Raw genomic sequence first — 13,200 nt, 5'->3', positions numbered from 1 at the left:
CCTCACTAGTAACTGAGTGCTGTTGTCAGCTCAGCTGGGATTCACAGTGCGTTACCCCCTTGTTACAGTATATTAAAAGCTACAGAAACAACCATAATCTGACACCTCTGTCATAAACAGTATGCTGCTGAGCTATTAGACTTAAGTGCAGTGCTCGTATAGGTTTTGTACTTCGGCTACCATTATACAGTATGTAGCAATTATAGTAAAAGAAAAAGTATGCACACTGGCGTATATATTAACTGCTTTTATTCCAAAAGTTGTACAATAAAACAAGAGAAGTACATTTAATGAAGCCCTGGAGGGTGGGAGTGGATGAACCTGGTTAAAGAGTAACCGCCAGTATGAGACGCTCTAAGAAGTAAACACCCCCGCAAAGGAGGCAGGGAACATTTCATCGGTCAACACCTGACGTTCTGTTGGTTGGGGGATTTTGACAGGGTTATTGCACAAAAAATCAGAGAGCAGAGCAGATATATGTGAGCAGACGTTTCACAAGTGCACAGAGGCAGCCTGAGTGCGAGGAGAAGGGCTGAAGCTGAAGCAGGAAATCTGTGCAAGCAACATAATATCTGAGTGCAAGCGTACAGTTTTAGCAGAAGCAGAGCAAATCTAAGTGCAAGCAGGGGCTATTTGAGTGCGAGGGCAGGGTTTTGAGGGAAATTACAAAATCTGAATGTGAAATCAATAAATCATGCTCTCAAATTGAAAGACCACATTCTTGAATAAAGAAAGGAAAAAAGCCCCTTAATGTGCCCATTTACTATGCACTGAAGTGCATTTGAACAGTGATACGACTTCTCTGCTTAAGAAAAAAGTGAATGTCAGTGACGATGAATCTTTGAACTGAACTGAACGAAGTGATTCGAATCACCAAAACGATTAGTGATTTCCACCTCCAGTATATTCATGAAGTAGATTCATAAAGACCCTGGATAAACTCATGTTGAAACCCTTTTGAAACACACACACAGACACGTCACCTCAGTTTGTGGCACCCAGGGCAAGTGTACATCTATTCCCACCAACTCATGTTCTTCCATTGTTTTTGTATGTAGTCGTACTCCCAATTCACATCTTACAGTGACAACCCACTGTAAGTTGTAAGTATAAGTTCTGCCATTTTTTTCGCTTGTGGCCGCGAGCTAGTCTTCTCCCACAATTTATGAGGCTTTGCACGCTTTATTGTTGTTTGTATCTGTAATCTTGGAGGCAAGGGTCATAGACTTACAAACGAGCGATCCGAGAAACTACAACAATGATTTTGTCCTCCACAGACTTAGATAGATAAACACAGTACTTTATTAATCCCAAAGGGAAATTGCAGTGTTACAGCAGTGTCCTCACATAAATCACAAAAACAAATGAGGTTGAAGAGAAACAGAAACAATGAAAAGGCCAAATTATTAAAAACTACAGTATAATACAACAGAAAACAGAATACAAATTTAAAAAATTGAGAAAAGAAACAGGACTAAATTGTTAATTCTAATATGCACTAAATGTAATACACTGCACAATAATAGTACAATGACAGTAACATACTTTACATTAGTCAAAGTGCTTAAAGCTTATTCAGTGAGGTGCAGAGTTGTGTTTGAATATTAAACAGAAATTAACTGTACATTAAATATATGTATAATTTATGAATATATGAATAATAAATACTATGTATATGCATAGTGAAAGTCTGAAGTGTGAAAGAGAAACCTAAAACTGCAAGAATTAACAGCAGATGAATCACTACTGTAAGAAATGTAATAAATGCACAGCTATAAGTCCAGGTGTTCAGTCCGTTCTTGTTATATGAGGAAGTAGGGTGAGCCTCCCTGTCCTGACACAGAGGAGACTTGTTGAATAATGTGACGGCAGCTGGCAGGTATGACTTCCTGTACCAACTCCAAGGACTCCAGAGAGGTCCTCAGCCCCAAGTTAGCATCCCTCCTGATCAGTTTGTTGAGTCTGTTTGTGTCACTGGCTCTGATGCTGCTGCCATAGCAGACTACAGCAAAGAATATTGCACTGAGAGATTTGCAGCATCTTGCTGCACACATTAAAGGACCTTAGATTCCCCACAAAGTAGTGTCTGCTCTGTCACTTCCTGAACACAGCCTCACTGTCACGGCTTCACAATACTGAAGGTAAAGACTACACTTTTTGACCCACCACATCACTTTTTCTTTGTCAGTTTTTTGGCAAATGACTGCGGTGCTGCCAGGCAAATTTCACCCCTCCAGACATGTTTCAAATCATATAAAAATACTCTGCTTTGAATAATAATTTATGTCTGATGTGGTTTTTCCACAAAAATGTTAAATTACCTCGTTAAAAACTCTACCACAAATGACTCATTCAAAAGTTTAACTTTTCGACACATGGTGTGTCCTACTTCACTAAAAAGTGCATTTTCAGTGTATGTGCATAGGAAGCTTCACTTCATCACAATGTAAGTTGCACACTGGACCACAATTGGCCTGAAACCAGTTGTGATGTCACAAATCATGCTCATAGGTCTGATCAGTAAACTCAGATTTTGTGAGCACAGAAACTTTCTACATTCAGCAAATTAATGCGAAAACAGTCTTCTAGTGTCAAACTCTGTACATACAGCACATCATTCTGTACATTAAAGCTCAAGCACCCAAGTCATAGAACAAGAAGAAAAACACATTTTTGAGTGGAGGAGGGGCTTTAAACTTGTTTCAACTTTCTTCAACTCTCTTTTTTGGAATCCAACAATGCCTTGCAAAGTGATTCATTCGTGTCCCGTAGAAAATGAAAAGGAGTGAACTTTGCATTGCATCATGTTCAGGCGATCTTCACGGTCAAAAGAGTGGGTAGATATAAGACCATAGCAAGTGATTTATTCCATTGTCATTAAGCCGTCATGCCCTGTAGGAAACCATTTGCTTTCTTTCAGTTTTTACACTCCTTTATTCAGGTTTTTTCTTTAATTTGACACCCGTCTTTACATCAGCATTTACTCATGCTTGGAAGGTCTAGTATAACAAAATGAACCAAGGACTTACTAATGTGCATAATCAGCTATTTCTGTGCATGTACTTCAATGATATGAACACCAGAAAAGGTAATAACCACAAAAAATCCTTCAAGCTTTGCTTAAGTTAGACTTGGATTTGTTTTGACTTCCCTATATCGCCTAAATCTCCAACCTTGCAGGATGGCAGATTAGCAAAACTACTCAATAAAGCTGAACTATTTGTGACTTCTGTTTACAAGCCCTGGCTCACTTGTAATGAGCACTGTGAACATAAAGGGACCAATTACAAAAATGCAACAAAGTGAACTTTTAAACTATGGTTCAAAACAAAGAAAACAAACCTTTAGTGCGGCTGTGCCCTTAGATAATCACTGCCAAATTGGTTAGCAAAAACGATAGCAGACTTTGTTTTCCTGCCAAGCCAATCTATCACTGCCCTACATCTATCGGTGGAAAGTGTGTGTGAGTGTGTGCTCAGCGAGGACAAACCCCCAACAGAAGTACACCTAAAAACTTTTGCTCTCCACTATAGTCTTGCAGCTCCCTGCTGTGGCATACAACGCTAAACAAGTTCTCATCGAACATCTCTGCTGTAATGTGGAAGTGCGTTGCATGTGAGAAATGGGGCAGAATGAACAACAGGGTAGAAGCTATCTCACACAACTAGCATTAATATTATATCAGACCACATCACCAAAGGACCAGATCAGTGTTGCTCACACTCACACTCGCCGACATCTATTACACAGTAAGTGGAGCACTCCTTATGAATATTACACACCTCTCTGTGTTAAAAGCTTTCTATCTGCGTGACATCGCTGCCAAGCTGCTCCACAGCTGTCAAACCGGTGCTGGAGAATGTGAGAGAGGGTGTGGAGTGTACAGGGTGTAACCGTGAATCAATGCGTGAGTGTGTGTGTGTGTGTGTGTGTGTATGAGATGCAGGATGTCTTGTCATCGTCGCACAGCTGTGAGGGACCAGTATGACTAGATAAAGCTAGAGAGGAAGTATCCTACTTTGAAGAATGTGTGTGTCTACAACAGAAACAAAGAAGCCATCTTAGTATGTTTATGAATATGTCACATGCTCTCAATTAAAAAAACATGTATTTTAAGTCACGGGTCTGTCCCATATAGACAATGTTTGCAGATGTGTGCAAAAAACATGTTACCTGTATGCTTGTGTATAGGATTTTGAATAAAGTTATCATGTGTGCATTTATCAAATATGTGTACAAGAGATTACGTTTTTATTCGACAAATGTGTTTTCCCTCTTAAGTCTTGAGAGGAAATGCAATTTCTGTCTTGGTCATGCCCCCCCAGCACAGCTTTTGTAATGTGGGAGGTGTTACATGTATCACATGACAGCAGATGACAGGTGGTTTGGGAGGAACAAATTGCAGGACAGGGTTAGGGAAAGATCATGACTTCAGTTAAATGTCAATAAAATAAACACATTGCGTGTTGTGTTTCAAGTCACCTATGACTTTTTCAGTACTGAACCAAGAACATAATCTTTCCCAAATATTAACAAAGTGCTTTTAGTGCCTGAACATAACCATAAAAAGTTAAATCATGCTTTAGTTGCTACAAATGGATATTGTATTGATAGAGCAGATAGGAGGGAAAACAAATTAAATACATTTTCAGTGAGCATTTTGCAGATTTATTCAGTATCATCTTTTTGCAACTTGGCAAATATTTTCAAGGATAAAGCTGGCGATTTTCTATATTTTTCTTATTGTCAACTAATCTCATGAGCAGAGCCGCACCAACAATGAATTGATCTACTTACAAGCATTGTGTGTGTATCCAAAGACTAATATATCATATTCCCCTGTGCCGTAGACCTCTAACAACTATTAAAAATACATCAATGAGCCACACCGTTGCACTGGGTGACATGTCACTTCGTCCTGATGATTATGGTTACGTTGGTTTGTGTAGAAACAGCTCCAAAGATCGAATAATAGCTATCGTGCTTTCAGTCTCCGGAGAGTAGTTCCTTGTATGGCAGACGCTACTGCACATGCACAGGAATGTGGTTCAGTTTACAGTGCTTTGCTGGCTTGTTGTGCTACGTATCACAACCTCTTAACTTTGTGCTGAAATTCTTTGAGAAATTTACAGTACAGTATAAAGTCAAAAGTTACACAGAACTGCTCTCCGAAGACTGAAAATGTGCTCACTGTTATTAGTCTCTGGGGCTGTTTCTAAACAAACTAAAGTGACAATAATCTTGAGAGTGAAGGAACCCAGTGCAGCTGTGTGGCTCAGTGATGTGTTTTAAATATTTTTTGGACAACAGTGGAGGTCTATGACACAGAATATGATATATCAGGCTTTGGATACACAAACTTGTAAGTAGATCAATTCATTGTTGGTTTGGCTCTGCACATGAGATTTGTTGAGAATAGGAAGTAGAAAATTGCCAGCCTTATTTTTTTAACTAACTAATTATGCTAATGTTGAAACATAATTAGCAGCATATATGGATAATTTATAGGAGACCGCGTTAGCACACACACACTCTGGCTATAACCCTGACGACCACTTACCTTTTACCCTTAAAATAAGCTTTTTGCTAATGAGGTCTTGAGCACAGTCCTCATAGGTGACTATTCATCCAAGTTTTGTATTCTTGCAGGGTCCAAATATCCCCTTGTAAAAAAAAAAAAAAAATCCTTTCTTTATTCACACACACACACTCTCTCTCTGCTCCTCACCTCTCCTTGGCACCTCTCCTCTGAGGCCTCTGAAGGCAGATGGCTGTGAGAGCAGGTCTCTGCTCTATTAAAACCAGACCTCATTTCATCTGCCATCTATTCCACTGTAAATACACTCTGTATGTTCACACTGTGCTCTGCTCTCCTTGAGTGCTTCGACCCACCGTCCTCTCTGCACTGGCAGCGAGGCATACATTAGGTTCTTCAAGGCTGAGTATCCTTGAACCATTATAAAGTGCCTTTTTAGTGCTTCCTGTGCATATATCCAGCAGCTCAGTTCATTGAATGAAAATGCAGGCATAAAGGACTTTTGGCTCTTTATTAACCCAAGGGTATTCTTTAAGGACACAAAAAAATCTAATTTAGTGTTGAATTGACTCTCACGACAAAATAATGGCTGATTTGAATTACAAAATTAAAACACAATTCTTTCAGTGCTGTTATATTTGAAACATCAGGCAAAAAATGGCCTTCAGAATAATATTTCCCAAGTTCAATTGATGCCATATCTGCCCATTCATAGACCCTAAAGTCTAGGAAGTTTATTAGCCTTTCTAGTGTTAAAATCGTATTTCATGACAAGATAACTGTGTTTCTTTCAATACAATTGCATGATAATGCTTGAACCAGCATTAAATCTATTTTATGTTACACCCCATAAATCCCTTTAGCAGAATGTTTACCCTGACAAAAGGATGTGTTATCTTCATTGTAGGACTGTAGAAAGAATATATAAGGTAGTCGCATACATTAAGGGCAATTATGTAGTATACAATATTGGTCAACTTATACAACTGCACAAGTGGAAATACACACTATTAAAAGATGACCTTGGAATTACAAGGATCAATTAAACGTGAAAAATACAATAAAATAGAACATTTTCAGAGTGCACATACCTTTGTAAAAGCTGCACAATCATTTCAATTTAGTAGAAAAAAATTCTCCATATGGACCTGGCTCTGCAGCTAAATACATATAGTGGTAGACAATCATGGGATACATGCTCCAAAATAAAGGATGTTTAATATTTTATTTAAGTCAATAATTTTACTAAAAAATCTTGGTCCACACAGCCAGGAGTGAAATCCAATGGGAAAAAACAAAATGATTCATTTATTTATTCACTTAAAAATAGTTAAACAATAATCAATATTTTTTTTATAACAATGGATCAAATAACTATGATTACCATGAAAGGTGTCACTTGTAGTGACAAACTGAGGACACAGAAAATTATCAGCTGTATGAAGCTTTAAAGTGTTTTTCAGCTCACTGTTTGGGTTTTCTGCATAGACTGTAAAAAAATAATGAATGTAGCCACCGTGACATTACCCATTGGTTTGTGGACTCCTGTTGTGAAGCCTTCAGTTTGCATTTTGACTGTTGCCAACTCGGATTTTTGAAGCCAGAAGTGACCACATATGAACAAGAGGTTGGAGCTGACCCTAACACTAGCTGCCAGCTGCTAGCTTGGTTAACACGGTGCATTTACAGTCTATGGTTAACTGTTATAATGCTAGTGCCAATGCTAATTTTTGCTAGCGAAAAACAGGCTTAAAACCATTAAAACAAAATGTACTTAGAAGGTCTTTTAGTACAATCAAACGATGAACAAGACTTTTTAGGTGACCAAAATGTTACAATTAACTTTCATGAACTGAAAACATATTGAAATAGCAATGGCTACAGCTATGCCTATATTCTGTGAATCTGGGGTTACACCATGGTTACATTACCCAACCAGTTGTTGGGGTGGTACCGACTTGCCTGTGACAGCACCCACCTGTCACTCAAAGTGGTCACGCCCTTAATTATGTATAACTTTAAGTCTTAATGAAATTTATAGGGGTGAGTTATATAAAAATATGTGTGTGTGTGTGTGTGTGTGTGTGTGTGTGTGTGTGTGTGTGTGGATGTGTAAATGGGCAACTGTTTGTAAACATGTTCGCAATATCAACATAAAAGGTAACAGGTTACAGCAATACAAGCCAAAAAAGTTATTTTTTGCAGGTTTAAATACACTGATCCCAAAAATACTGGACTCAGTCTATAAAATACCCACTGGTACATTTGTATTTGTTTAATGTAAACTAAACCCTTGGTTGCTAAAACCCACAAATTACTAGTAATCAAATGAAAATACCTCCTTGGAGGGCTTAAAAGGCAAACAAAATTAAATATTTCACATCCGTTTCATTAATGAGGAAAATATAAAGAGAGAAAGAGAACCTAAAGCAAAATAAATTTAACATATTTCAATTTAAAAATCATCGCACAGACACATCACATTTAGGTTGTTAGTAGTCATAAAGCAACAGGGAGAGCCACAAGCAGCTTTTCCAAACATCTGTTAAGCGCTACTCGCTAATAAGAGGTTCCCAGTGGTTGTGGGGATCCATTTTACAAACAGGTGTTCAGAGGAGGAAGAGGGGTTGGATATTTATTTAAGAACATTATGCTAACTTTGCCAGATGAAAGAAAAGAACACCCTCTATTTTAAAATTACTCTGAAAAAAAGTGGGACCTTACAAGTCTTGGCACACAGTGTGATTAACATTTCAAAAGGGTGCATTTAGCAGTAACATTGTACAGAAAGTACTGTAGGCTGCAATGTCCTTGGGCACCGGTAAAACAGGAATACCTATCTGATTTTTAATAAAGTCATTCACATATATTAAAATGAAACACATGTTTGGACCAAAGCGGGATAATCAATATAAATTTTCGTTTAAATGGAGGTATCAGACATCAGTTTCTCCTTAATCTTCTCTATCAGCTGAACAAATTACAACATTGTATTGAACTGAAAGGAGAGTGCTTCAGAGAGGTTGAGACTAATCATATTTTACTAGGGGACATAAATCCCAGAGGTCTCCGGCCATTCCTGGACTCATTCCCCGCAGTTTTAAAGGTTAGAGCCCCCTATAAATAAGCAGGACACCACATTAAGTTTCTGATCAGGAGGAGGATACACGAGACCCTTGAGCGCTGTTAGAAAGTGTCATGTTGCATAAATTCCCTGACTTAATTGACAGCGATTACTCCCTAATTAGTCTGCGGAGACAAAAGAGGGTGAACCATTTCTGTCAGTTTTAACACAGCAGTGCCGTTGTGATGCTTCGAGGTGCAACCTACTTGTGTCAAATAGTGAACTATTATTTTTGGTGTGAATGCATACAAACAAACAAACAATGCAAAACAGGTAACACATTTTTGCTTCATTAAAGACAAGTCTAGAAATTGGATGTGATTATAGCACATTCAAATGGGGCTTAGCAGTACCACTGGTGGGAGCCCAAGCCAAAAATTTTCAAATTCTGCTCGTAGCGGCTTTAAAGCACAATTCTGTTTGCAGTGTAGGTCTTACTTCCTCTTGGTTATGTTACATTTTATAAAACAAACTATTCTACTGAGAGTGGCAACGTTGCTATGATGGAGTCTCAACTTGGCAAGGACCACTTGTGGATGATCTGGTTGGTTGTTAATGAATCTTAAATTTTATTTTGGAGAGAAAATGAAAGCAAAGTTGGAAACAATTGCCCTCTCTGCTCTCTGCCAGTTCGCCAACAAACCCCATGAGCACACCCCTATCATCATGGCAAGTTAGTTAGTTCAGCTAATTCATTTGGCTTAAATATCACAATACAAACATATAGAATAACTTTACATGACCAAATACAAATATTAAGTCCATTCAATGCGATTCTGTCCCCACATAAATAAAAGTATTAAACAATAATGATCAACAACAATTTAGGTCAGCGCTTTCGGAAAGTGTTCCTCACGAAAATGATTCATATGACCCAACTACATGGTTATCTATGGTCATCTTGATAAACTGAGGATTTACACTCACTGTGCACTTTATCAAGAACACCTGTGCAATCTAATGCAATCCAATACAATAGCTCTGCCATAAATTCTACTTTTTACGGAGCTTATACATTTTCAGTTTCTGTTGATATTATCAAAAAGGTGTTAATTCTACCACTGATGGTGGTGTACTAGACTGCATTATACTGAAAAGTGTGAGCATGAGCATAATTTTTGACTGCAAAGAGGGATGATTAAATGTGATATCAGTTGGACTTTAAAATGAATCTATATGGACTTAGACAGACTCATACTGTAGATAGAGAACCACCCCCAACACGATAACATACACACATTTTACCTTCCACTCTCGTACATTTTCTCTATCTCCCCGGTGGTGCTATCTGAGGGGTGAATCTGTATCTGTTCCCTGCGGTGCTACATGAGCTCCATCTCCTTGCCTGCATTGACTGGCCTGAAACATGCAACACACACTGAAGTCTCTACACTCACTCTGTTAGACAGTTAGCTTCGGAAGGACGGAAAATCTATACGATGAGGTGAGGGAGAGAAAAACAAGAATGCCTTTAAACACACTGTAGGCCATTTTTCTTTGCTTGTACCGTCTCTGGCAAGGCAGCCACACTGAAACGCACACAGAGATATACTCAGAGGGATGATGATTATTATTACCTCTCTCCTTGTGGAGGTTTGGGGATGACCTTCTTTGTCCGTCTCCCAGTGTGCTGCTGTTGGGGCTGCTGGGTAGAACTAGCCAGAGGGCACTCAGGGCCCGCTGAGGCCCCGTGATGGATGGACCACGCTTATTTATGGAGGAAAAACTCTGCTGTGTGGTGTGTTTGCTTTGTTGTGTGTCCAGTATGTATGAGAGTGTGTGTGTGTGTGTGTGTGTGTGTGTGTGTGTGTTTGACTAAGAAGCAGGTAAAAAGAGAGTGGGGGAGGGTTGGAGGGGAGTCTGGCAGTGATTTTGAAGTCAGATGTATGCTCCAACCTTGACCTCGCTTATGGGCAGGATAACGCCAAAGTGTGTATGTGTGTGTGTGTGTGTGTGCGTGTGTGTGTGTGTGAGGGAGCATAGCTGACAGGGTTTTAAAGGCCAGAGGATACTCTAACTTTGGCAGAGAATAGGTTGGACTCAAGCCAGCCTCATCTTCACCTTAATCCCCAAGCCTCATATATCCTTCACCTTGTAGAGACGATGGCATATTTCACTTTATGACCTGATCATATTTCTGATAAATCTTCACCATTACAACCCAAAAGAGCTTGCTGAATATTGCCCCGATAGATGTTCAGACCCAGACTGTGAGCAGCACCGCCCCCCTGCACCTGTTGATGGCACTATTGAGCTTCTATACTCTACACCACTATCTCCAGTCATCAATAGTCAGATAAAGGCAGTAACAACCATCAAACCACCGTGTAGCCCCCTCATACCAGGTTCCTGCATCTCCTCCCGCCTCCACCCATCCTCCCCTGGAGCTCTGATGGATGTGCTTGCCTGCAAAACTACTTATGAAACACTTAACAATAATAATGTTGTTATTTCTCATTCACTATTCTGCAGAGCTTCCATTTAGTCTCCATCTCAAGCAGAAGGTAAATGACAAAAAAGCCCACACTTGTCACAAAATGTTGTATAACTAATATGAATGGTGAAAACATGCTAAACAATGACTGCATCTATATTCTAATGGATGAAATGTAAACACAGTTGAATGATTACATATGGAGAGTAAAACTGACGAATGGATGAAGCGGGGGAAGCATTAGCACAGAACAGTGCAGGCTACAGCTAAAGGGCAAAATACAATAGATGATGTGTGATTTTTTTTTTTACTTTGATCCACCCAATGGGCCAAATCCATACATCTACTTTGTATTTCTATTTTCTATCTAGACTTTCTTTGCATTAACAAGGGCGCACAATATTAAAAATATAGAATTTCTGGGGTCAAGATGAAGCAAAGGTAGGATTTACCCCACCAGTAACCAGTGTATCTGTTCCCATTGTAGCCAGCTTGGTCTTTTGATCCCAACTACACCAAATGAGCTTATCTTATTATTCAAAATTATGCTGCGTTAGTGAGTATCAGAAGAATGTTTTGTCTGTTGCAATTATATAGATCCGCCCTGGCAGTGGGCTCGTATGCATTATTAATATCTCCATATTACAGTGTTCTGTTGGGGTAACCAGCAAAGTTTTGCTGTAGAAAAGAAATCTAATCTGACAAATGTCTTGTTTGTCACTGTGGTGAGCGCTCAACACTGACTAATAAAAGATGGAGGCAGAGCCAGAGAGGGAGGCTTTCTTTCCAAACAGGCAATTTTCCTCTTGCCTTAACCCTTACCCTGACCCTACCTCTAACCTCCACCCTGTCCAATACCACGGACAAAGAGCACATATTTCATGTGTTCAATCATTGTCGCTGACGTTATGGCCATTGGCTGAGCTGTCAGGCGTGACTATATACTGGCTAACCCTTGGGTCCCTGCAAACACAGCAGCAGCAGCTCCTCAGCCTCCCACAGTGATGGCTGCCTTGCTGGGAAATAGAAGTACAGCCGCCCTGTGATCATTCCAGGAGCCATCCTGCCTAACAGCTCTGGGCTTTATGGCTCTGCTGCTTCTGATGATTCACACTCTGTCGTATAGTGCAAGCACAGCTACACGGACAGACAGATTCATGGGTGAACACGCGCCACACGCACGCACACAAGCGAGGCTCCTACACAGGTACATTGACAAACAAGGCACATTCCTGCACACACAGGGAAACACACACACCTATACACAGCACACAAGCACACACACTCAAGGAAAATACACCAGTTCAAGGCGCATACAGTACACAGGTACATCAAAAACAAACATACACACACACATTTTACTTCTATACTTTTGAGGACTCTTCCCCAAACTTGTGGGATAATTTCAGTTTATTACAACTTAAGTCTCGTTTTTTGGAGTTTGGCCATATATTGTACATATATATTGGTAATAATAATGCTAAAATTGACAATTGCTGAGATCTGGGAACATGTCAACATTGCTAAAAAGAAGTTAGACAAGGAAAAGGAACACAGGCAGTCGACCTTGTGAAATTGTTATCCAAAAAGTAAACATCACTCACAGCTTACAGGCCAACTTCCTGGTTCAACTTTGACCCACAGTGCTTACTGTACAGAGGTTGTGTGTGCACACAGTTTTAGTGAGCAATGAGGGATTATTACCAACATTTAAGGTGTGGCCACTTTCAGTTTTACCTCCAAATAAAGTGGCGCATTTCCATCTGGCCACTTGTGTTTCTTTTTTTTTTTTTCAAAGACCTTTATTGAGACAGGTATAACATGTATACAGAAAGTAGAAAACATCTTGTGTGTACAACTTTGTATATAAATATGCCAGGGGGACCACTTGTGTTGTTGAACTTTATTGTAGTGATGTGAACTTGTTCCCTGATCTCAGCAATTATTTAAGTGAGCAACAGAAACTAAGTACTAAAGTAAAACAAGACCTGAACCAAAATTTTATAATAAATCACAATTATATGTTAGTAAATAGTTTTAATACTAAGATTTATAATAATAATAATGTTCTCCCCATTTTTCAAAAATGGCACAGCAAAACTATCA

The 13,200-nt window shown here is 39.3% G+C and overlaps 1 long non-coding RNA gene across 1 annotated transcript; it reads right to left on the bottom strand.

The window, feature by feature from the left end:
* Positions 1 to 8,154: 8,154 nt before the first annotated feature.
* Positions 8,155 to 12,871, bottom strand: LOC122997772. Its single transcript, XR_006407271.1, has 2 exons — positions 10,238 to 12,871; positions 8,155 to 10,019 (listed from the first exon to the last, which is right to left on the bottom strand). It is a non-coding gene; the product is annotated as an uncharacterized LOC122997772 (long non-coding RNA).
* Between the last annotated feature and the right edge of the window lie 329 nt (positions 12,872 to 13,200).

This window comes from Thunnus albacares, chromosome 15 (genome assembly GCF_914725855.1).
Source record: "Thunnus albacares chromosome 15, fThuAlb1.1, whole genome shotgun sequence".
NCBI lineage: Eukaryota > Metazoa > Chordata > Actinopteri > Scombriformes > Scombridae > Thunnus > Thunnus albacares.
This window is presented reverse-complemented; position numbering and strand designations above follow the sequence as displayed.